This window comes from Lichenostomus cassidix, chromosome 12, assembly GCF_008360975.1.
Source record: "Lichenostomus cassidix isolate B80296 chromosome 12, HeHo_3.0, whole genome shotgun sequence".
In the NCBI taxonomy this organism is placed as follows: Eukaryota; Metazoa; Chordata; class Aves; order Passeriformes; family Meliphagidae; genus Lichenostomus; species Lichenostomus cassidix.
The window spans coordinates 20490017-20516009 of record NC_139493.1 but is presented as its reverse complement, the minus strand read 5'-3'; the positions used below and the strand labels follow the sequence as shown (position 1 = coordinate 20516009).

Genomic DNA, 25993 nt, shown 5'->3' with positions numbered 1-25993 from the left:
AATCTTATGGCTGATCCTCTTCTAAATAGCTGCACCTAGCAGATGTTTGGGCTTCTGTTTTTTGCATCTCTGAGGCCATATGTAAATATTGTCTCTGTTTAGTTAATTTATTTTTTCTTTCCTAGTAAACTTTTTTCTGGGAGGTTCTTTGGTGCAGTTCTGTGTCAATCCACCAGATGACACTTGATGCTTAAGGATGAAAACATGACTGGTTCTGCACGAAAAATTCTGTATTCCTGTGCTGATTTAAAAAAAAATTCAGAGCATTTTATTTCCAAAATATTTTCATATGGTACTTATGGTAAAATTTCATATGGTACATATGGTAAAATTTCATATGGTACATACGGTAAAATTTGAGGATCAGGAATATTTATATGTTTTGCTTGGGCTTTTCACACGTCTCATATGAAAAAAATAAATGAGAGGAGACTTTTTAATAAAGGCTTTGTACAAAACTGTGCAACAAATAAAACCACAGTCACTCTCACCTTCTGGTGAACTGTTGCTACAAATGATACTCCCTGTCCCTGGGATTGTTCGAGGCCAAGTTGGATGGGGCTTGGAGCAGCCTGGTCTGGTGGAAGGTGTCCCAGCCCATGGCAGGGGGTGGGATGAGATAAGCCTTGAGGACCCTTCCATGATTTTATACTCTTGTTTAATGAGAGGTTAGTGGTGGGTGCAAAGACCCTCAGAAGGGCGTGTCCTTACTCTGTTAAACTCATCAGAAGCGGGGTGGTTTTGAGTTCAATTTGTGTGGTGGAGCCCTGGTGCCTTTGCAGGCTTTACCACAGTATTGGCAGCAATTACAAATATGTAAATAGTGTAGACTCAGCTTTGTCAAAACAAAATGTTCTTGAATACATCCCTAATGTGGAACTGAACTCCCTGTAGATCCATGGTGTGATAAGGCAGTGGGTTAATACCCAATGTTACCACAGGTCTTTTGTGTGTATTGTGGTGAGTATAGAAAACAGGAGGAAAATGAGCTGGAAATTTTTGCTGTAGCAATATTTCTTAAGGTAATAAAATAATATATTGTAAAAGACTCTGGGTGATTTTTTGGATGACCTCCACAGCTCCATGACTGTACCTGATCTACCTCAGCAATACTTTTGTACTCCTGTATCAGTTTGTCACTGTTGTTCATCTTAAGAAGCAACTCCTGCCCAGAGAGCATGAATTAGAGATGGATCCTGTTTAGCTGTTCCAGTTCAAACTGTGTCGTATTTAGGAAGCGTATAGATGTGTGAAAAGTGTCAGTGGCAGGTTTGCGAGTAAAAGGCATAATTTTATATTAAATAATCAATTTCCTACCAAATAATTTGTTGCATTTGTTAGTTTTTTGTTCTCTTCATGTCTCTTTCTTTACCCTCTGCTGAACCTATTCCTAAAGTACTGTGCCTGAGCAGTAAGATTAATTATACCACTATTTTGGAGGTAATGTGCCTCACCGATGTTTTTAATCAAAAGATGTATGATTAATCTAACATTTTATTGATACTGTCTTTGAAATAATGCTGTTGAAATAGCTAGCACATGAACTCTGTTTCTTCTCCCAATAGAAAACCTAAATCTGGCTGTATCTTAATTGTTTGGGTTTTTTTGGATGATTGGGAAATGCCAAATGATGGCATCTGATGTAATTCCCTGAAATGCTTTGCACTTAGACATACTCAGCATCCAAAGTGCAAGCAAGGGTGTAGTGGCAGTGCACATGGGGGTCTCTGCAAACCCACCAGCCAGGGAAACACGAGATGTGCCCTGGCTGTGACTTCACAGCTGGAGCTGGGAGATTGCAAGCTGTGGGATATCTTTACAATCCTGAGCATGCAGTGCTGTGTTTTGCTCTTTGGAATGACCTTTTCTGATGAACAGTAAAGTCTGAAGAAATTAGAGTGTTATGGGTAAATTTTGAAATCTCAACTTCAATGCCAGTATTTTTGTTTGGTTTATTTTTTTAGTAAAAATTAATTTTAAGAAAAGCAACAACCTCTGAAAAATCCAGTTTACTATGTCTATTGTAATGCAAGATAACCTACTACTCTATCTGTGGGCAACAAGTAATGGCCAAAAAAATCTGCAGAACAGAAGTGGCGTAATACTTCTTGCCTGGGAATCATCAACTTAGTTATTCCTAGAAGTGTGTGTATCTCATGGATCTATGTATGTTCTTCATATAACAGCAGAGTTACCCTGATAAAATCCATGATCAGTCAGTGACATTGCAGTTTATTTGTTGGCAAGTCCACCTGTGCTTTAAATGTGTCCTAGCATTGGGAAAATTGTGGATGGATCCTTTTCATTAGTAGGGCCTTGTTCAGGAATTTAGATCAGTCTGCACAGTTGGAAGGATTGGGTTGCTTGTCCACAAATGCTAATTTTAGGGAGCTACAAATTTTTGGGACATGGCCCACCCTGTAGACTTCACTGCCTTTTGTTTTTTTCCTTTCTTCCTGCACTTCCATAAGTTGAAAAGAATACAGAGAAGGCTTGGAGAATTGCCTATTTATATTAACCTGGCCTGGTGATAGGCTTCTTTACTCTTTTGCTGGAAGTGAGTACATTAGACATTAGGAAGAAATTCTTGACTAGGTAATGAGGCCCTGGCACAGGTTGCCCAGAGAAGCTGTGGCTGCCCCATCCCTGGAAGTGCCCGAGGCCAGGTTGGATTTGGCTTGGAGGAATCTGGGATAGTGGAAGGTGTCCCTGCCCATGGGACACCATTTGGATTGGAATGAGATTGGCTTTAAGACCCCTTCCAATCCAAACCAGTCTGTGATTCTATGATTCTTTCTAATTGATTGTGGGGGGAAAAGAAAAGGAGGGGGAAAGACAGGGCACACGCAGATGCAGGGTGCCCCTGAGAACAGCCCAGAGCAGTAAAAAACTGTGTCTTCTGGAGAGCCACTTCTCAGAGCGGGATTAAGGGTCACTGGAGCTGAAGGAAGGCATGCATAGGTAGCAGCATTGTCTGTCAGCCTGCCAATTCTCTCAGCTAAGGTCCAGATTTGTAGTGTTCGTTGCAAAGGAACAATATTTTATTTAAGCCTACTTTTGCTACCTTTTGCTAGTCTACACTTCCACATTTTTCATGTGATATATGTTGTCTTTAGCCCATGCAGGTGTTCAGATGTTGTCTAATTCAGTCAAAGAGTCAGTCTGGGATCAGTTTGGAAATACAGTGAAGAAGAGGCACTTGTAAACCTCCGTGATCTGTCTGGATGAGATGCTACAAGATAAGACTGTCAGGATACTTCCCTTTAGGAGAGAGGTAGACATTCCTAAATGGAGCATGGAAAGCTTTTAAATATCTGGAGGGACATCAAAGTTTGTGTTTGGAGGGTTGACAAAATTGAAATCGACAGTCAGTACCCTTTGGAGTTTAAATCTGAGTTTCCCTTTGTTGTTTATCTTGTGCACAAGATAACCCCACATCTTCACCCTAGTTCCCCTTTTACCTATCCCAGCTCTCATACCTGGGTGATATATTAAAATGGACAAATTCCATATCTGATGGCACAAAAGCCAAGCTGAGATGAAATGGTTTACAGGCCATGGTATGCATTTGTCATGTTCGTTGCTGCCCTCCCTCTTCCCTTACAATTTGTTCCCCAAATCCTTTCTTTTTTATTTTCAGTCTTTTTTCACAACTTTTCTTATAATGTTCATGGTCAACTCTTCTGTTCCACTTGAGTTTTGTCTCAAAACCCCATAAAAGACCAAAACCATAAAGCAGTAACTGAGACATACTGAGCTTTTAAACCATGTTCAAAAAAGATTTGAAATTAAACACAGGAGGGTTTATGCATCCCTAATTAGAGGCAAAGCTAAGTGAGCATGACAGATTTATTGATGATAAACCTCAGTCCTGTTTAAACATCTGTTGAAGCTCAGCTTAGCAAGTGACAGCAGATTATTGCTGCCTCAGATGCAGTTCCTGGGTGCCTGTGGGACTCTGGAGGAACTGTGTCGTGGTGTGTTTGCAGAAACAGTCCCAGCAATCCTGGGGCTCTGTCCACTGTGCAAGGTTTACTGCAAGTGTCCAGAAAGTTGTCCTTCTTAAAATCAACTTGTTTCACTGTCCCAGGTTAGAGACAAGTTTAGGAGGAAGCACCCTGAAATGAATGCCTCCCCCAGAAAAATGATTTCAGCACTCCCTCCCCACCACATGAAAGGAATTTCTTGGCTGAAAGTGAAAAAACCTGTTTATTTCACAAAACAAACAAAATGCCCACGGGGCACAGGGAAATGGGAAAAAGGAACTATTAGGTATTGAACCTGTGAAGACAGCTGGTGGATTTACAGTTCTTTAGCTGGCTTGGCTTCTCCAGGATTGGAGCCCCTAGGATGTGGTGTTCCCACAACCTCCCCCCACCATCCACAGTGTGTGGCTCTCAACTGATGGTCTGGTTTCTCGGACCGAAGCTGAGCCGAAACAATTCCAGAAGAAAAGCAGAAGAAGAAGGCGAGGATTGCTCTTGCAGTCCCAGGAAAAGCTTATCGTTAGCTAACAGCCCAAGCAGGATAGCTAGCAGCAGCTGGAAGCAGGAATGCTGCTCCCCCCACCTTTCAAGGCTGAGAAACCTGGGGGAATAAGAACTGGACCAGGGTTCTCTCAGCTCCTGAACCCAGTGTAAAGTTACAGGACCCATTTCTGGGCATAAAGCAGATGATAGGGGATACAGGATTATCATAAAATCACCCCAAGACATTCACTAAAAAAAAAAAGATCCAGAGTCTTCTCAAGGTGTACTACTGAAGGGGGCGAAAGAGGCATAAAAATTATTTTCTTTTGGATTAAAGATGATCTGAACAGCTCTTGAGGGCAGGTAGAAGGCTGTAATGTTCCAAGGACAACAAAATATTTACCTTAATATGAACCTGAAATTACTTGTTTGAAAAATTGTGTTTTACAGGTCAGGGAAGAGTGGAGTGGGACACCAGTCACAGGGCTGTTCAGTGAGGCTGTCTTTTAGTGCTATTGGCATTAACTGAGGGCATGGGCAATTTGACTCCATTTCCACACATTTTCTTACTGTGGGAAACTTGGGGATTTCTTGAAAGTGGTGTTCTGCCCTTTCTAGCTACACTTGTGCCCTGCTTTTTTTCCTGTAGTCCAACAGGTCAAAGTTTGGCTTGGTTTCCTAACCAGTGTGGTAGTTTTCCACCTTTTTCATACAGAAATCGTAATTTTTTGTGTTTATTTAACAATATGGAAGGGCATTTCCTTGAGAAAATGTGGGAATTTTTGAGCCAAGAGTGCATTGCCAAATCTTTGTCTAAAGCGTGTCATTAGTATGGAGGGAACAAATGATAACTAGCCCAGATCCAAACCTCTTGGCAGGAAGCTACAACGAAGAGCTCTTCTGACTGTCTTGTGCCAAACATTTAAATCCATGTGAGAGGCTGTGCTTAAAAAAATAACATTCAAACTGGAAGTCCGGGGTGCCATGAAATAGGCAAGTTAGTGCAAAACAAGTGCTTTGTAACCTTGTTCCTCAAGCCAGGGTGGGGTTTCATGGCTATTTTAAAAATCAAAGGACAAAAGTAAATCCTACTTGTGCGGGTACAGAGCTTGTTCTGGGTCTAGAGCAGCTCAGGCCAGGCTCTGGTCACAGAGCAATGCTCTGAATTGGTGTGCCCAGCGCCCAAAACAGCAGCTGGCAAAATTCAAAGAAATGTCTCTTGATGTTTAGTTCTTTGTCTGGGTCTCTTCGGCAAAAACCTGCAAAATCTCAACTGGGAGATGTTTGAATGTCTGTAATTGAGCTATTGTTTCATGAGAATGGAAATGTTACTTCATGAAGTACTTTGGGTGTTTTTTGAGTTTTTTAAAAACACCTTTTGTTCCAAAATCCATTCCAAAATCCAAGATGAGGGCCCTAAAAGCTACAGGCTTCAGTTGATTTTAATTTTGCAGATCTTTATACAGGCACTGATTTTTGACCAATGCAATACTGAAATTAGAAGGATTTTTTTTTTTTTTTTTTTTTAATTTGTATCTGTACCGCTTTAACTTTTCCCTTGGTATGTGGCGAGATGCCATGTCAGCCAAGTGTGCTGGTTCCTGGCGAGGAAACTAGGGCATTTGTACCTCTTAGGCCTGGTAGGGAAGTGAGAAATTGAGTGAATTGTAACCTTTTTCTTTGCAGCAAAGGATAAATTGAAAGAGAAAATTAAACCAAAAGACTTCTGCTTTGTTTTTCACGGAAGCATACATATGTACAGTTAATTTCAAAAGCTGCAGAATAAAGCTTTGAATGTTAAAGCTTTTTCCATAAATCAGAAGTAGAGCAATAGCCCCTGTGAAAATTGCTGATATAATCACAAGCTCTTTGTTACTGTGCAAATTTCTGCAGAGTAATTTGTCTTAACACCATTTTTGGTGTTTCTGAATTAATTTAAAAACAAAGTAAGAGAAAGAAGACCTCTGGCAGTCCAGTTGGATGTTTAAGTAGAGGAAAGCAGTGTAGCATTGTGCCTGCCCCAGAGGGAGATGCTGTATGGAGTCCAAAAGAAGTGCGGAGGGGAAGTCTCCTTTTTTGCCCTGTACTGGGCACTGGTGAGGCTGTGCTTTGAATCCTGGGTTCACTTTTGGGCCCCTCATGATAAGAAAGACCTTGAGGGGCCAGAGTGTGCCAGGAAAGAGAACAGGACTGGGGAAAGAGTCTGGAGCATCAGGAGTGGGTGAGGAAGCTTGGGGGCTCAGCCTGGAAAAGTGGAGGCTCTGGGAAGACTTAGTATCTCTCCACAACTCCCTGACAGGGGGGAGCAGTCAGAGGGGGGTCAGGATCTGCTCCCAGGAAACAGGACAACCACTTCTCCACCACTTCACCAGGGAAGATTTAGATTGGATATCAGGGAAAAAGTTCTTCATTGAAAATGAAGCATTGGACAGGCTGCCCAGGGCAGTGGTGGAGTCACCATCCCTGAAGGTGTTCAAAAAATGCTGATGGGGCACTTGAAGATATGGTTTAATGGTGAACATGGTGGTGTTGGGTTGGCGGTTGGACTTGATGATCTTCCAGGTCTTTTCCAGCCTTAACAATCCTATGATTTGATTGCAGGGTTCTGTCACCTTTAGTAATGAAAAACAGATGATAATTCAATGAAATCTTCCAATTTCTTTGGCTAAGACTGATGTACTATGGAATTTGGATGGGAATTGGCCCTTGGTTTGGGCATCCCGTATTTACATTATAGATCCTTACAGAAATATGGTGTCTGTTCTGGATAATGTTACTTTGATATAAGTCCCTATATGACTACACCTGCCTCTTTCCATGTGCTAACAGATGTCTTTAAAAAACAATTTTTAATGGACTTGTGAAAATCAATCCAAAGCTCTTCTACTTGTGGAAAACAAAAACTTTAATCTGTTAAACCTTGTATGACAGTGGTGGGATGACCCTGCTTCAGTGTGGCTTGAAGAGGAAGTACATTCTTTGAAAAACTTGAGGTTTAGCTTGGAAGAACTGATTTAAATCTGATTTCTTTCATATACACTTACTGCTCAGTGCAACTGAATCCATATGGAATTCTTTTTGCTAGTTCTTGTGTGAAATGCTATTATGATACTAACTTCTCTGCATGGTGTCAGTCTCTGTGTGCTTCTTCACTTTCTTTTTTTTCCTGCAGAATGGCACATTCTGTTTGCATTGGGCTGTGACTAATGTACAGATCTCGCTTTCTGTAGTGCCAGTGATGTTCTGCCAGTGTTTCAGTAGGGGATTCCCAAAAGAATTCCCCTGTCTCTCCCATGTGGAGGAGTTGTGTGCACCAAGAATACATGTACTTCAGTTATTTACTTTGTGGAGTGGGAAAAGAAAGGCTCCTATTTACTTATTTTTGTTTGAAACAATACTCTAAGCTCACTGACTGGTGCCGAAGGGAGTTAGCCCTGTCCCAGGAGCCAGGTAGGAGACTGGCCAGGAGTGCATGCTACCGTTCTGTTCCCGCTGTGAAACCTTGGCAACGCTTCCTTTTTTTTTTTTTTTTTTTTTTTTTAAATTTTCTTTCATTTTCAAGCATTCTTTGTTGGAACTGTGAACAAAGCCTGGTTTTAGTAAATATTTGCACAGTGCCTATCTTAGGGGCTCTGCTTTCCTTTGGGATTGTTGGGTGCCTTTGTAGGAATAATAAAATTAAAACTAGCCACTGGTCCAGAAGACTGCTATCAAAGTGCTCTCATCAAGAGCAAGCTCTGGTGTTCCACATCCCCAAGCTTCCAAAAAAAGCTGTGAAATCCCTGGAAATGCAGATGGCAGGTTGCCTACATTATACGTACACATGTATTCAGCTAATTGCAGAGATTCATTCTCCTCACTGATGACTTCAGAATGTCATGGACCTGAGCACAGTATGCTGCTCTTGTGCGCTGTCTGCTATGGCAGAAAATTGTTCAATGATATTTGCAAATAGATTTGTGTTCACATTTTTCTGAAAGAGATAATACATGAAATTAATAATGAACAATTACTGTAACACCAGCAAACTACATCTTTTTAAGTTATAAAAGGGAATGGTTGTCAAGGTGTATATGTGTACATCTATATGTATAATGTATGGATGCATATATACATATATTAAAAATAAGGAATTACATAAAAAAATTAAAAATAATTAGCCTGGCTCATGCTCTTGCTAAAGCTGCGTGGTGTTATGCACCATTCTGAGCACACAACTGTGGTTCCCCTTGCACAAAGACCATCTTTGTTTTTTGGGTGAAGTCATGGTCTACTCAAAACCCTGTGTTTTAATAATGAAGTTCATTGGAAACTGAGGGAAAGGAGACCATGAGGTTTTGTCCTGATAAAAACCAAACTGGAAATTGCAAAGCCAACTGTGAGTAAATGTGTATATCATAGTTTATGGTTCCAGCCTTCCAGTTTTTGTCCTCATTTCTAAATGTTTTAGAAGAAATATATAGCTCCCATCAGTGACTTCATACAAATAGGTTCTACTTTCAAAACATTTTCTGACTACGAAAATAAAATGAAAGTGGAAAAAGGCACTTCACGCCTTTCATAGTTGTTTCTGACTGAGTTGAACTTCCAGCTCCCTCTGTTCCCCACTTCACGCTGGCTTGGTTCTGGGTTTTCTCCTGGTGTGGTTCCAGCGCAGAACACTCTTGGGACACGTGGCCTGAGATTGAAATGCAGAAGTGTTTGTGCTTGAATGGTTAGCACTGCCTGTCTGTTGTTGATGATGATAATAGTAATTGTAACCTATTATTAGTACAGTGAAATTTAATACACTTACTGAACATGTGGTATGAAATGGCTGGATCAAAGGTCTCTAGAGACCCATTAATCTTGCTTTATTGAGGAATATTTTTTTGCTGTTTTAGTAGAAAAATTACCCAATTTAAGTAGCTGAAGTTATTTCAGTGCTTAACCTTCTTTTGTCACCAGTTATACCACGCTAACAATTTAAACCTCTCTCTTTGTTTTTACTGCAGGTATTAATGGGGAGTTTCTAAAATAAATTTCAGAAATTGTATGACCAGGCAAAAATTTCTGTTTAATTTGTTTAACCCTAAAAAAGCAAAAGATGCTGAGTTTTTAAACGAATATATTTTGGTAGCAGAGGTGACTGACAGCAGAGCTACTTCCATTTTTCAAAAGTTATTTGGTTTTCAAAAGTTTCTCTTGCAACAGAGCAGTGATAAACCCCCCTCGCTGTCTTAATGCCTCTAAGGTAACTCCAAATGGATTGAAATGATCAAGCTTTAAAGTTGCAGTGTCCTTGTATTGATTGCACATGCAGAGGGAAATAATAATTGATGGACACTGTTTCATATAGCTTTTTTTTACTGACATTTTAAAGCAGCTGTAGTCTGTTGGGTAGCATCTATGTGCCTTATTAGTGCATACAAGGAGTTTTTCTGCTGCTATATGAGAAGGAAATTCTGGATGTTAGCCGAGATGGGATTTAAAAGGTTGAAAACTTAAGGAGAATTGTGAAAAGTCATCTTTTAAAAAATCACTTCAGTTTGTTTTCAGGTGGTTTGGACTTGGTTGAAATATGGGGCAAACCTGTGCGGCTCACAAAAGTACCCCGAGTCTTCTGTCTGCCTAACCAGTCAGCTCTGCACAAGAGAAAATTGTAAAAATATATATTGCAAACCACAGAATGTCCCCAGATGTAACAGGTACCTCTGTAAATCTCAATTTCCATGGGCTGGTGTACCATTTCACCTTTAGTGGTGTTATTTGGGGACCAGATAACATGGTGCACTTGTGCAGCTCTTAGACAGATTAGTAATTGTACATCTTTTTGTGGGTTTTTTAAAAGCTATTACACCATTCAGAAAAACAAGGCTCTTTTGCTTGCTCTGCTGTGGCTTGAGTGATTCGTTGTATCTTCTTAATTTTTTAAAATTTATTTTTGGTGCATGCAACTACTTACAGTGTGAGCAACACAAGTGTCTTCAGACTTCAGATATCAGTGTTGCAGTTAGGCAAGCTGACTTTTCATTTGTTTCATTGGCAGTTGAATGTAGTTTTTAGAGCATAAAATACAGGGTAAACAAACAATAGATATCAACTTATTCCCCATTTTGCTGGGTACATGATTTGAAATTATGGTTTGTCCTTCAAAATGTCCCCTTTCTGGTTTTGTTTTGGGTTTTTGGTGGTTTGGTTTTTTTTTTTAATTTTATATCTGTTCTTCCAATAAGATGTTATCAGTCATCTAAAAGCTACCACCAACCATAGGATTAACTCTTAATTTATTTGCACATGCACAATTCTGATAAAAAGCTTCAAGAAGATTACAGCAGGATCATGTAATAATAAATAGCCAGTCATTTGCCAGCTTTTTTCCATTTATTATTCTGGAATAAAAGACTATTTTTTTCCCCTCAGCTTGACACATCTGATACCTTGCCTTGTTACTAGGAGACAAAGTATGTGTATGTTTCTCTCCTGGAGCACAGTGGTTTTAGCCACAGAATCACAGGAGTGTTGGCTGGTTAGTCTAGTGCTATTTGGCTGTTACAAAGTCTAAAACAGTGATCATTTTTTGTTTGTTCAGGGAGGTTTCAAAGGAATCTCCTGGCTGCCCTTTCCAAACATACCTGGACATGTGCAATTTTAGTATGCATATAGAAAGAGATATATTCTTGATTTTTGATAATCAATATATGTTCTCCCTGCAATTTCTTGGACTTCTGCTCAGCCTCAGTAGTCACCTTTGTCTCTCCCTGGCAGCTGCCTTTTAGAGAAAAGAATAATTTATATGAGCTGCTCCCTGTCTTGTTGAGCTTCCCTGGTAGTTGATGGTGTGGCTTTTAATCTGATTTCCTGAGGAAGTGAGGTTTATGCGTTGTGTTTTCTATCCCTTCTTCCTTCTCAGGCTCACATTTCAGAGTGGTCAATAAAAGGGGTAAAGAGCTATAAAATATTTTTTTTTCTTTTTCCATTTTGTTTTTCTAAAATTCATTAGCCAGATAGACTGGTCTCTAGAGAGAAGGAGATGAGTGGGCAGAAGCATCAGGATGGCAGCTGCCATCTGGAAGAGTTGCTCCAGACTAGTCCCATCTTGCACTGGTTGGTGCCTGCTGGAGCTGGGAGAGGGACACAGTGCTGGCATGGTGTGAGGGGATGTGGCCAGAGACATTACTGTAAGTCCATGCCAGGTGAGCTCTGCAGAGCTGCTCTGTGGCTTTGGCCTGCTCTGGTTTCTGGCTGTTTGGATTTTTAAGCCATTTCAGCTCTTTCCCATTGCTTGTATGCATCAGCTAGTGTTTTATAGTGCTTTGCTGTGTCTGCATTGGCAGATTAAATTCTGCTCTTCCTTGACTTTGCATATGAATTGAGATTTTGCTGTGAGTGAAACTTTGTTGTTGGTGGTTATAAAGCTTTGATGGCAGGGCCACCTGTAGGAGCTTGGGGAAGCATGCAGAATTGCACTGTGTGATCTGGGTCACATGTGATCAGCAAAACTGATTTTTATTGTGATATCATAAAATCAGATTTGTGTTTTATTTGTATTAAGGTTTTTGATTTGTGGCCTTGAAAAGAAAAGTTGAACACGTATTTGGCTGAGGAGGAAAACGGGTGGAAGGATATGGGTTGGACTGTTTGTTCTCTGCTTCACAGGGAGATGAGGAGATGAGCCTTCCCTCAGGTCCAGGAGGGGTTTCTCTGCTCCTTGGCCAGCAGTGTGTCTTACAGAGATTCTATATGTGTAATTGTAATGTATTAGTTCATGTTATGGCTATGATAGGTTGTTGCAAAAAAAAGTGTTTTCATACTTTTTTATTCTCTCAACTCAAATTAGGGCAGAAATTGCTGCAAGTGAGAGGGGAGTCAGAAAGGGACCTGGCCTAGGTTACTTCTCCCACCAGTTCTCCCCTGGCCCCACTTGGGTAGAAGATATCCACTTCTCTCGGGGCACTAGGACCTTGGTGGTGTCTCCTTTTCTCTGCTGTGGGGCTGGAGAGATGAGTGAGTTCCAGGGAGCAGGCAGCTGCTGTGAGGGCTGGCTGGAGCAGCTGCAGAGCAGCCAGTACTGGAGTTTTCTGCAGGAAGTCCAAAGTCTGACAGGTTTTTTCCAGCCTTGTGCACAGCTGGCTTGTAATTGTTCTCACGGTGTCTACACCGTAGCTTTACTCTGTCTTTTTGTATGGCCCACAACTTGCTTACCTCTTCTCTTTTTGGCTTAACTTTCTAAACAAGCCCATTGGAAATGATAAGTAAATATATGGTGGATTTTGGAGTGGATCACCTTTAGTTGCTGTGCTTGGAAACCAAAGTGGTCTTTGTGTTGGTGCAGACTTCTTGGTGTCCTCTATGGAGAGGCTGAGGAGAGAGGAGGTCTGCCTAGTGTGCTAAGGCAGAGCTCTCTATTAATTAACTGTTATTAAAAAACTTTCTCTGTGTGTTCAGAGACAGTGCTTGGAGAATTTTTTGACGTGTAAAATTTAGATGCATTGGTAATAACCAATGGTAAACCGATGACTGTGGAAGTTGCTTCTGCTTTGTGGCAAATATTGGACAGTGAGTATTGCACTTTGGTTGGAGTACTGCGTTAATGTCACTGTAGTGAGCAGCTCTTATCTCTTTCTGAGGTTGGAAAAGACCTCCAAAATCATCAAGTCCAGCTCCACCACTGCTATGGGCAGCCTGTTCTAATGATTAACCATTCTGTTTCAATGAAAGAATTTTTCTTAATATCCAACCTAAAAATACTAATTAAATTTGTATAAAATGTAATCAGTTTGATGAAATTGTATTGGCAGTTCTTACTGGGATTTTGGTGCCAGGCTTCTGCCTTCCATGGATTATTTTGGTAGACTTTCCATGGGAACCCTGATAAGACCCAAGAAGGGGGAGGGTGGTGGTGGTGATATGAGTCTAGATCTCATGGAGGAGCACTGTGGAGCAGTGTGTCACAGTGTCCACCCTGCTTTTGTTGATGGACATTTATCAGTTCCACAAGGGTCAACAAGATCATTGAGGTAATCTGTTTCATACTATGTGGGAGAATTGTTTGTAAGAGAAATGCTACCATGTGTTTTAATGGTAAGGCTGTGCTCCTTATCAAGCCTTCCTGAAACTAGTCGTCCTTGCTACAGCTTTAGCTCTGCGGCAGGTTCATCTTTGTCAACCAAGTTTTAATTGCAACTGAGCATTAATTCCCATCTGTGTAAATTCCAATATGTAAATAAAGTTTCTTCAGCCCTTAATTGGAGGGATCTTACACCGTACTTGTTTCAGCCAGTGTCCCTCCAGCATCTTGGGGAAGTTTCATGCTTTTCAACTATGTGAAATTTGGTGCAAATTAAAGGAAGTGCAGGTAAAATTATAGTAGTAATATTAAAACGCATTTTCTTTTCCTGGACTGTAGTCCCACACAGCCTGGCTTTAGAACATCTCCACTGAGTAGCAGCAATTGCCATCAGCGAAGCCCCCTCCCCTTCCCACATTTATTTCCATGGTAACCCAGGGAAGGCATTCGGCAGCCTCAAAACTACTTTTGCTCTTTCATCATGCAAGCTGGCATTGTCAAGGGCTGAGTGTATTCCTACAGCTTTGAAGGAATATTAAAAAAAAAAAAAAATCCTGAATTTGGCTGGGCAATTTTTATCTGGGAGGCCCTGCAGCAGGAAGGAACAGGCAACCTTCAAGTGACCTAGTGTCCATACGTTGCTTAGTAAGGAAAAAACCAGTCTTGCTTCATTAATTGATTAACGGGGAGGGTGGGGGTCATCAGAACGGTCCGTCTGTGAAGTGAATGTGGTGATATCCTGAATGCTGGGAGGTGGGCGGGCAAGGGGGCAGATGGCTGGGCAGACTGGGCTGGCTAGCTGCCGGTAAGTGTGCGTGCTGTGATCTGTTCAAATAGTGCTTTCTCGTGGAGTCTGTAATGCTTTTTCAGGTACCATGTAGAAAATGGTGTCTTACTAGATGCCAGCTCTTTGACTGTGTTATGCATTAGCCTTTTCCTGGTGTAGAAGTGGGGCGGATTTGGCGGTGTTGGGCAGTGTTTGCTGAGTGTGAGCAATTTAGTGCTGGTAGTAAAGCATTTGCTATGTATCCATACAGTTCTATAATGAGCTGTATTGATTTTTTGCTTTCTAGAATCTGTATTTATGCAGCATTTGTGTGTAGATGTTGAGAAGATTTTATTATTTTTGAGCCGGCTAAGGCTGTTTGATAGCTCTGTATCATAACAGCAGCATGTGGAACACATAGTACTTGGTAAAAGAAAACCAATTGCTCACAAACAGTGTCTGCAAATGGGGATGAATGAAATTATGTTGTAAGTAATTATTTTTTAAATTATTTGAAAGCAGAAACCTGTCTGGGCCAAGAGTGGTCAGAATCTTGTATGATAAATGGATTGGATGGACTATTAATTTGAATTTTCTGCTGATGTCTGTTTCCATGTTGTCTGTGTACCTGATTCTCAGTGCAAGAAAAGTATTGGTTAAAATATTTCAGGGGTTCTGCCTGATCAAAGGATTCGGTTGCCATTTGATTGCCTTGGGAAAAGGTGGCAGGATTTTTTTCCCTTTCTTGCATTATTTTGTTGGGAGGGGTGAAAATGTAGCTTTTTTCTAAATGAGGTTGAAGTACATAATGACTGAGAAGTCACCATGACAACATGGGGACCTGGACCAGACTTTCCCTCCCCGTCTTTTCTGTTTCCTTGTTAAATATTTGTTATTTAGGCATTCCCTGAGGTGTTTGAGGGAGTATCTTACAGCTCCTGTTGCTATGGGACTTTTAATGATATCCAGCTCTTAAAGTAATCGATGTATGCAGGGTTGGTTTTTTTTTTTATTATGATCAGTCCAATGTATACAGTTTGCAGTAAATTGAGGTGGGATCTAAACAAGGACATGAGCACCCCAGCAGGAGTTAAGGATCTGCCTTACCTGCAATTTTGGTGTTGCATATCTGAAAACTTCTGCTGAGCTCTTCCATGGTCCTAAGGCTTCCTGTGTTCTTGTGGTGTTCCCATGTGGGACCCAGAGCCTTCAGATTTCTGAAAGTTATGTGTGAGCTAAGGTGTATGAGAATCTTTGTTCAGAAGTGGGTGGAGTTAGAGGCAAGCTTGGGGACAACAAGAAAAAAAGGCTGATCAAGAAACAAACTGTTCTTCCACCATTCTTTGCTAAGGGGTGTTGAGTGTACCTCTCAGAGAGGAAGACAGTTTTGCAAGATGTGTTGCTGGCTGTTCCCTTCCACTCTTTGGGGTGTAGTGAAGCCATGCTGCCGTGGGGGGAGTAAGGTTTGCATTCTTGGTCTGAGGCAATCAATTTTCACCACTCACAAATTTTGGAGTGGTGAACCCAGACTGTGAGAAGTTGGACCATACAGGGCATTCTGACTTCTCCTGGAAAGGCTGAGAAGGGAATGAAAGACTCCCCAGGTTAGAGAAGGTGTGTAGGGAAGGCAGTAGCTGCAGCACAGTGAGTAAGAGGCTTTGCTGGGGAGTTGTGGAGGAACAGCATTTGATTTCTGGTCTCCACTGCCACAGCTGCAGGCACATGTGTGGAATTAGACACGTGCTTATTTTGTGGTTAATAGTTTGGGGTGATCCAGCTAGGAATCTTCAGGAAGAGTATTTACATTTTCTTATGTGTGAGTATGTAAGGAGAAGGAGACATCTTTCCTGGAGATCTCTCCCTGGTGCTGTCTTCTGCCTCCAGCTGGCAGGGTTTTTAGGGTCGGAGAGAAGGTGTTGGTTTCATACTTGCAGCAGCAGCCCGCATAACCAATAGTGAATTTCATGAAATAACAAGTAATAGTCGATGTTCTGTGGATGTGACATTTCAGTGTCAGCAGAGGAGGGTAATTATATACTTCTAAGTTATCATCATACTTCTTGATGGAAAAAAACTCACTGTAATTTGGGTAAATGGAAGTAAAAATCATTGCAGTTGTCACTTGTGCCTATGTAAACTTGAAGGGAAAGTATGTCTGTGACATTTTCTGAGAACATACGGATTTACTTGCCGTTGTGGCAGAGCTGTATTTTTTTTTATAATTTTCTATAGCTAGGTCAGATTATCTCCTTTGAAGAACCGCATGTCTGCATGACATAGCTTATTTTCCCCTTTTTCTTAAAATTACCTGATTTTATAATTTTGAATATAAAAAATGTGCAGAAAGTCTAGTCATTCAGAAATTCATCTCAAGTAGAATCTGAGAAATTATTATCTGAGTATCTGAGAAACTATTTTGAGACAGAGGCTCAAATAATGAGATAAATCTGTTATGAGAAAAACAAGTAAGAGCAAAAGCCTGGTAGAGTTAGTTATACAGATTTTTGTGGTTATGTACCTTGCTTTTAAGATTCTTACAGTTAGGATACATATCATAATGCTAGAGGCAAAGACTTGAAAGTCCTGAATTTAGGAGCAGTTACAAAACAAAACAAACCTAAACCCACCCTTTCTTTCCCCACCAAAAAACCCCAACCACAAGCAACAAAAGAAACCTCTTCTTATTTTTAGGGTTGGAGTCAAGCTTGGTGCTGTAAGGAAATCCAAACCAAAAGAAATGCCTCTAATGTATGAAAATCCAGTGGGGATATGGCAGATTGACACTGGCGATGCCATTACAGCATTCTTGGTACTTAAGGGTCCAGGTGACGGAAATGATACTTTTTACTCCATGTGCTCTCAGCAGTAGTGCTCTAAGGGCTCAATGACAATCACCTGAAATCAAGGCATCTGTATTTTTTTTTCTTATTAATTTTTTTCATTTCTAAGTGGGGAAAGAAGAGACTTGGTTGCAGTTCTAAAAAATTGGATTAAATTAATTTCCAGTATTTTATTAGGAACAACCTGGTTTTGCTGTGTGTCAGAGAGTGGCACTAGCTCGCAGTGTAATCCTGCATCTTGTCCCTTCCCAGTACACTGGGAATGTGGGTGTATGGACTGCCATGAAGAACTGCATCCAAAGTCTAAAAACTCTTGTAAACTTACAGGGTCTCGCCTACCACCCCTTCAAAAAAGTGAAGACTTCATCATTGGATGAATTTACAAGTCAATGTTAAAATTGAATCCTGTTTTTAATAGACCTATTGTTCTTTGTCTTGCCTCCCCGCCCCCCCCAAATCTGCATTTGCAAGTTCCAACAGGAAACTGAAACAGAGCCTTTTTGCTTAAGCATGTGATCAGTTGAACATTAATTTCCCCTATAAATGGGATACGGCAATTAAAAACCCTTGCCACAAAAATGGTAGAGGTCTGGAAAAAACACTTCACTGAAAAAGCTCAAGGTCTTGACCTCTTTGGTTGTCAAAGGCAAACTGGTTTAACTTGGGTTACATTTAGTGAATGAGTGGTAAAAATGCCATGGTCTGAGAAGGTGGAAAGATCAAACTGGAGTTATTTTCCTTGTAAAGATGAATTTGCTTTTAATAGGAATAAACAGTATTAGTTTTTGAATACTTTTAGTTCTGGTTTCCAATGAAAAAGTATTTTGTTGCAGAACAAGAGGTTTTGATATATTTTCTCCATGCCATTAGGTAGTAATATTTCAGATGAAGTGTTTCTGTTCGCTGGCCAGTTGAGTTGCAGTAAACCATGTCATTCCCAAGGTTCTCCAGAGTGCAGGACCTGTCACAACTGCAGCCCTGCCTGTGGTACCACTGTAGAAGATTCCTCCAAGCCCAGTTCCACTTTCTGCTCCCTGTGGTCTTACTGGCTTCCACCCGGAGCACAGTTTTCACACCACTGCCCTGTGATCAGCTGAATCAACTCCAAGTTGGGTCAAAACCCTCTAAGCAAGAATAATGTAGTGTCTGTCATTGAGGGAGCAGGGCAGGATGACTCTTTCAGTGGGAGGAGGTTAAGTGTAGTACAAAACCACACCATCAGTCCCACCACCTGTATGTTGCACCTGTTTTAAACTCTGTCCTTTAGCTCAGGATTTACCATTTCTTTCTGCTATTGGGTGCTTGGTCTGGCTTGTTAAAATGTCCTATTTTAGAAATACTACTATGAGAAGCAGAATGAGTGACAATAGATACAAAACTCAGAAGGCTGGTAGAGCTCTTGTGCTGATCCTGCCAGATGTTGAGTTTCCTTTTCAAAAGAGCTGTCCAATGCTTTAGTGTTTCTTTTGAGCAGCCTGGATGGAAAAATATGGAGGGCTTCAGGACTGGGTCCTCAAAGAGTTAAATACACACAAGTACTAATCAGTGAATATTTAGGTCATGGAGGACTGAGACTGGAGAAAGACGGAACATTACTGGCAGCCAGCGGGTTTATGTTGGTAATGGACTGGAGAATATCTAGTAGTAGCACCAGATTTTGACTTTATAATTGTACTTTCTGTCATGTTTATGTTCTTAGTTGCATTCTGTTGCTTTGCAAGAGGTTGAGTGTGCAATAAATCTCTAAATGAGCTTTGTAGAACCATTACTTGTGTCTTTCATCATGTCCTGCAGCACTAGTCGGAGCTGACTTCCTAATAATCGCAGATATTTTTAAGATTAAATACAGATGATTTGGTTTTTTTTCTGATCCAATGGTTAGAAAATTCAAAGTCTTACTGACTTTCTGCAGAGCTCTGACCCATAAACCACTTCTCAATGACATGGATGGTCCCAGTTTGAAAAGTGTACAAGTGAGTGTTTGCATGGTACATATTGTAACTGTAGTCCTGTGAGCAATCCCCTTTAAATTTATGGGATTACTCATGCTTCTGGCCATGGCGGCAATCAGGTTTGAAAAACTTTGAGGTAGCATCCGGGGTAAGGTCTGCAAGAATCATATCTATCCTGCTGTGTCCTCTCTCTGCTGTAGGCCAGATGCACCCCAGAAGCTTGGACTGTGCTTACCTGCAGCTGTAGCTGTATGAAACAGTTCTTCTCAGGGAGATGTTCCTCCAAGCACAGCCAGGCTAATATATCTGAAAAAGAAGTGGAAGTAGCATGGAATTTTAAATCATGTTGTGAGAAGGGCTCGGTGTCAGTGGTTTGGAGAAAAATCCACAGAACAAGCCTTACTGAGAATGCTACATTAATGGGACTTCTTTTGTTTTATGGTTCGTGTTTGAATTTACATGGGAAATGTAGGGTGAGAGTAAGTAAGGGACACTGAAACACTTACTGCTGTAACAAAAAAGTGATGTGTTTGTAAAAGGGAAATACTTGTTTTTGGAAGTAGGTTTATTTAATGGTGGTAGAATTTGTAAATTGTCCTTCAGTGAAAATAGCTATCGGTAATACTGCTTTTTACTTTTTTCTTTCCTTCCCACTGGACTTGGTGTTTCTGCTTAGTTTCTTTTCTTCCTGAGGAGCGAATTATCTGTACTTTAGAATTAATTTGGTTTCTTTCTTGACAGTATTGAGAATTGTACAAACTACACTATTAGCATCAGTGTTCATAGGAAATGAAGAGCAAATTTAGTGTAGGTGTAAAACCTCAGTATTCCCCACATGCCCTGGACTGATGATTAGAAAGGTAACTTAAAATGTCAAGGAAATACAGGCAATTCCATTAACTGCCATTAACATGGTAATATATCAATTTAGATGGCAATTTTTCCTGGTTTCTTATAATCCCAGAGAAGTGGAATTACATGCTTTTTTTAAACTTTAAGGTAAAAATAGATAGCATATACTTTACTGTGTACAGCAGAACTTGTGTGTCTTCCTGGGGTATTGCTGGTTAGATTAAATGATGTAATCTTTGCAATTGAGAGAGACAAATTGTTGTCAAAATAGCTGTGTGTTCTTGAAAGAAAGAGCTTTGAGAGAATATCTGTATCCTTGATTTGAAAGATTGTTCTATCTTTTCCATAAAAATAAGTAATTTCTACCATATGGATTTTCTGAGCAGCAGTCTCTCTTGTGTGTTCTGAGCAGGGTATTCTGATATTCTCAGGCAATGTTTCATTAACTTTTTTCTATTATTATTTTTTTAAAAGGAGAAATAGAATCTGACAAGCTGGAGCTCTGCAGTGTTCAGTTGACAGCTAAAATATCTAACTGATGCATCCTAGTTAAAAAAAAAAGGACGTGAGAGTGTTGGTTGACAAGAAGTTCAACATGACCTGGCCACATACACTGACAGGCCAGAAACCCCCTGTTTCCTGGGCTCATCCCACAGTGTGGGCAGCGTATGAGGGTGGTGATTTTGCACCTCTGCCCTGCTCAGGTGGGACCCCACCCTAATAAGACTTCCCTCTGCTGTGTCCAGCTCCTGGACCCCCAACATCAGAAGGACATGGAGCTTCTGGAGCAAGTCCAGAGGAGGCCATGGAGATGCTCCAAGGGCTGGAGCCCCTCTGCACTGGAGGCAGGCTGGGAGAGCTGGGGCTGTTCAGAGAAGAGAAGGCCCTGGGAGACTTAGAGTCTCTTCCCATGCATAAAGGGGAGCTCCAGGAGAGCTTGAGAGGGACTTTGGACAAGGGCCTGTGTGGACATGACAAGAGGGGAATGGCTGAAGGAGGGTAGATTCAGATGGGATATTGGGAAGATACTCCTGGCTGTGAGACTGGGGAGGCTCTGGCACAGGTTGCCCAGAGAAGCTGTGTCTTCCCCATCCCTGGAAGTGTCCAAGGCCAGGTTGGACAGGGCTTGGAGCAACCTGGGATAGTGGAAAGTGTCCCTGCCCATGGCAGGTAAGCTTTAAGGTCCCTTCCAATCCAAACCATTTTGTGATGATTCTGTGATACAGCAAGTTGTCTCTGCAGTGTGGCTTGCAGTTTTAAGGAATTCTTCAAAATAGCTGATTGAGAGCCTATTAAATGGGGTAATGTTTCCATCTTTGCTTAATTTGTATTGCATTTATGGATCAAAAATTAAGGTTCAATGGACAAAAAGTGCTGTGTCAATTAAAAGTTGTCCGGCTTAAAGCCATGACAGCTGCCCTCCTAGCCCTGTTCCCATGATCCTGTCGGATGTTTGTATGGCGTGTTTGGAGGTCATCTGAGAAAACGAGAGGAGAGGAGAGGAGAGGAGAGGAAAAAGGAAAGGAAAAAGGAAAGGAAAAAGGAAAGGAAAAAGGAAAGGAAAGGAAAGGAAAGGAAAGGAAAGGAAAGGAAAGGAAAGGAAAGGAAAGGAAAGGAAAGGAAAGGAAAGGAAAGGAAAGGAAAGGAAAGGAAAGGAAAGGAAAGGAAAGGAAAGGAAAGGAAAGGAAAGGAAAGGAAAGGAAAGGAAGGGGAAAGGAAAGGAGAAGGGGCAGGGGGAGAGGGAAGGGAAGGAAAAAGGAAAGGAAAAAGGAAAGGAAAGGAAAGGAAAGGAAAGGAAAGGAAAGGAAAGGAAAGGAAAGGAAAGGAAAGTAAGGGGAAGGAAAGAGAGGACTAAGAAGACAAGTGAGAAAGGAGTAGTCAAATAGAAAATCCAAATCTATTTGCACTTCAACCATCCTTGTTTCTTTGAGGTTTTGCCCCTTCCACCAGCACGGCACCTGTCAGTTCTGGCCTTGTGGATTCTCTTAATCTTATCAAGATAAAAGGGGGCAAAAGGAATCTTTTTGCCATTGAGCACAAGAAATCGCTATTAATATTAATGACTTACGAGAAGTAATTTGTATAACCACTCCTATCCTGGGGAATGTAATGAATATTCATGAATTTTACCTATAACACTGTGTCTTTGGAGGTACTGGTGTGTGTGTTTGGTGGAAACAATTCCCACACATCCGGTGCACTGAATAAAGCAAATACCCACTTCTCTGACTTGGTCTCTGAAGTATCTCTGAGCTGGATTGGGGCAAATCACAAGTTCAAGATGTCACCAACTTACTAACATACTATCAATAGCTTCAGTGCTGAGGGAAGCAAAAATAAGACATTGCGTCTAGTGATGAGAAAATAATTTCTCTAACGGATATGGACAGATTCATTCCTGCATGTAAAGTAGCTCCCAATAACACTGGAAGTCATAATTATCAGGAAAAATAGAAGCATATTCAGTATGTGAAATGCAGTAGGTGTGACTATTGATCCTCTTTAATGTGGAGGAAGTTTGCTATCAGCAAAAGGACTTGCAGTAGTTGAAACATTTTTCCACCAGCAGGACTAGTAAGAAGTTACTAAAGGACTACTGGCCATAAATGGCATAACTGAGAGGTTAAACCAAAAGAGGTTTGTGCTGCCAGATCCACCAAGTTTATGGGTTTCAGTTTTGATGAGGGAAGTCAAAACAGTTGAAGAATTCACATGTATGTTTTGGAGAGATGAGTTAAAAATATTTTTGCCATGGATTTATTTGTAATAATACTATTGAGAATTCGAATGATAGGAGTGAGTGAACTAATGATTGCCACTTGTGGATGCCAGAGTTTGTGTGGTTTTATTAAGCTGTGGATGACCTACCTCCCTTCACAATGAGTTTTCAGCTCAAGTACTTTGTTTCTCAACAGAGCTATGCATGATGTAGGCAGTTTGGTCTTGCAAATGAATACTGTTGTTTCATGCAGTGATGAAATACTGCTTTCTTGTTTATCCCTCACTGGTCATACCACTATTAATACTTTCTTTGGGTGTATACATTACCGCCATTAATGCTTTCTTTGGGTGTGTACATTACATCCCTTCCAAGCTTGGTAATTACATTGTCTGCAATGAGCGGTAAAATTTCAGCCCTTGACTACCTGGTGAGGGCTGTCAGCTGATGAATAGCGGTATTCTCTGAGACTCAAATGCAATCCAATTCAGCTGTGAAGAATTGAATTTTGGATGTTAATTGTCCAAACAAATCAGCAATTGGTTTAAGGCATTGTTAAGCAATGAATAAATAGCAAAGCAAAGAATAAATAGCTTCTGCAAAATACGGCATTGTGAATGGTTCTCATCTTATCTGCCATGATTTGCCTGTCTCCATTTGAAAGCACTGTGCAGCTTTCAAATGGAGCTCAGCTTTTGGAGATTATCGCCCATAGTGAATATGTGTACTAGCTATTTCATAATTTATATTAAAAGACAAAAGAAAAATGAATCATGTTCTTCTGTAAAAATAAACAAACAAAAGCAGGCTAATTAAAACTCAGCCTGAATCCTGCAGTCCTCAAAAGTTTCCAACCGGTTTCAGTGTCTGTGTTCATAATTTTGTGCTGTACAAGAGATGTTGGCAAGGTGGAAGATCAGTGATCAGACTGTTGAAATAAACTGTGTGCTGGAATGAGTTGGGAGTTGGTTTATGGCAGATTGGGAGGATGGGTATATGTCAAACAAGTACATATATGTGTATGGACACACAGTACTTAAGCCATGGTATGACCAGCAATGAACCAAACACACAGATTTATTCTAGTGGTGAGAAACAAGTTGAATGCATATATAAAATGGGGTTTTGGTTTCATAACTAATGAACGTATTTTCGCCTGAGACTTCAGCAGTTTGTTCATCTAAGAAATACACGTGAGTGCTTGTGTGACACCTGCAAGATCATTAAACCAATTTTACCATTACCCTTTATGGTTTAATAGCCATTTATTAATTGTTTATGAATACCTTTCTGACAAGCCATCTAGTTTTGTTGTTCTGCCTACTCTGATCTTCTCCCTTATCCACCTACCTGTATAGTAAACTTGATATAGGAACAGTGAAGTGTTGATTCTCCTTTGACTGTGGATGAGTGCTGCGTGTCAGAGATTTATTTTTGCTGAATGAGACTGCCTTCAGTTAAGTTATTAAAAGAAATTCCTATTTTTATTGGAAAGCTGAACATATGAAAAATCTCCCAGAATTATTTCCACCTCTCATTCCCAATTTTAACCCCTGAGTCAAGTGAGGAAAAAAGGATTAAATGCAGCTTCTGCAGTGCAAGAAAGAGAATCCTTTTGTACTGTTAGACCTTGTATCAGTTCTCAGATAGCCTGAAAATATTAATTGAATTGGAAGTAGTGAAAGGACGAGTACTGGCCTTTGATATGCTTCTATTGACGTTCTGAGGGGTTGGGGTTATCTTTTCTCGCCTTTTTATTTTTAATTTTTGATTTTAAAAAAATAATTAATTTTTTACTTTTTTTTGTTTATTTGTTCTAAGTTAAAGGATGCACTAAATCAAAATAAGTATTTTAACCCAATGAGACTCCAGGAATGCAACTCTTTGCAATCAAAATATGGCAGAACAGTAAGTTACCACATCTCAGCTCAGATCCCCAGTCATTAAAGTGTGAGCCTGCCCAATTTTGAGATAAAATGTGTCAGTTTGAGGTTTCTTGTTGTCTCTGATCATAAAGGCAGTGGTGGCTGGTCTTCTGAGATGGCAATCATTTGCTTAGTTGCAGTAACTGGGGGTGCTAATTTAGTCACGGTTTCTGGTGCTGCACCCCTTCTGCTGTTGTCAGGGGAAAGCAAGACAATTGTTTTTCCTGGTGTTAAATGTTTACAGGCATTTCTTCCAATTGCTTACCAACTTCTGGAATGCTTGTTGCTGATATCTGTCTTATGATATAGTGTCAGGTGGAGTGTAGATTTGTACCTATTGAAAATGCAGTGAAAGAATTCTCTTTATTGCTTGCTAGCTGGTACCACCCTGGGGTGACTGCAGCTTTGAAAAAGTGTGAAGTGCCAGCCATAGGCAAATGAAAATCCTAGTTTTTGCAGCCATCTTGCAAGGGAAAATAAATGTCATCAAAGAAGGCTAAACCAGAACAGAGTATTTTGTGTTGCTGTTGATTCTTAACCTACTCATGTCCCTGTGTCAGTCACAGGCTGACCTTCCTTCTCCTCAGTTCGATATCCTGTTTTAACTTGCAGTTGTTAACTGACAATGTGGTTGTCATTGTAATGTCTGTTTGCAAGCATCATCTGCTTATTGTAGAGAGTTCCAACTTTGTGGTCTCCTTCTTTCATTGAACAAGGGAAAATGAGACATGGGGGAAAAACTTGACCATTAATTCAAGACCGAATTAATTTCTAGACCTCTTCACTCCAAATTCTCCATGTAGTTCCTACCTCACCCAGACCATGGGGAGGCCTACACAGCTGAGTACTTTCCCCGTGGATCTCTGCTTCCCTTCCAGTACAGCCCAAGCTCTTTGTGTTGCAGAATGAGTGAAACAAGGCAGGAGTACGTGTCTTGAGTGTGCCCTTTGTGCTGGCTGCTGCCCCTCTGCTGAAGAGATAGGTGAAGTGTGTTCATAGTTTGGGCTCTCTCAAAAGACTGGTGCAAGTTCTGCTCATAGGGCTTTGCCCTGTCCTCAGAGGCTTTGGTTCCTAAGGGGGCAGGGCTTTCCAGTCTTTTTTCTGTATGTAAAATGTCATTGAACACTGAAAGTGTGATCTACATAAGAATAGTAATGATGAGCTCACAGTGTGGTGTATGTCCCTGGGGAGAGAGGAAACTCCTGCCTGCTGTCCCTGATGCCCAGATTGTGGTGTCTCTTCAAAGACATGTTTGCATCCTCTTAGAACACCAAAATGGCTTGATTTGTCAGCCTCTGCCACTTTCAGGTGAATACCAAATTTAGCAATGTGTTTGTGTAATTTTTTACATATGCCAAAACACAGTAATTTTAATTTAACATTATCATCTGTATTTCCAACAGATTGCTGAGTGGATTGGA

At 40.7% G+C, this 25993-nt stretch overlaps 1 protein-coding gene across 4 annotated transcripts in view; it reads left to right on the top strand.

Moving 5' to 3' along the window:
• Positions 1-25993, top strand: part of FGD3 (FYVE, RhoGEF and PH domain containing 3) — a 120381-nt gene that overhangs the window by 22109 nt on the left and 72279 nt on the right. The window contains exon 1 of one of the 4 annotated variants that reach the window (XM_085073178.1): positions 14031-14163. The exons of the other annotated variants lie outside the window; for them this stretch is intronic. The gene's annotated coding sequence lies outside the window, so the exon portion shown is untranslated. Of the gene's footprint in view, positions 1-14030; positions 14164-25993 lie in introns of those variants that run through there. 4 annotated transcript variants of the gene reach the window in all.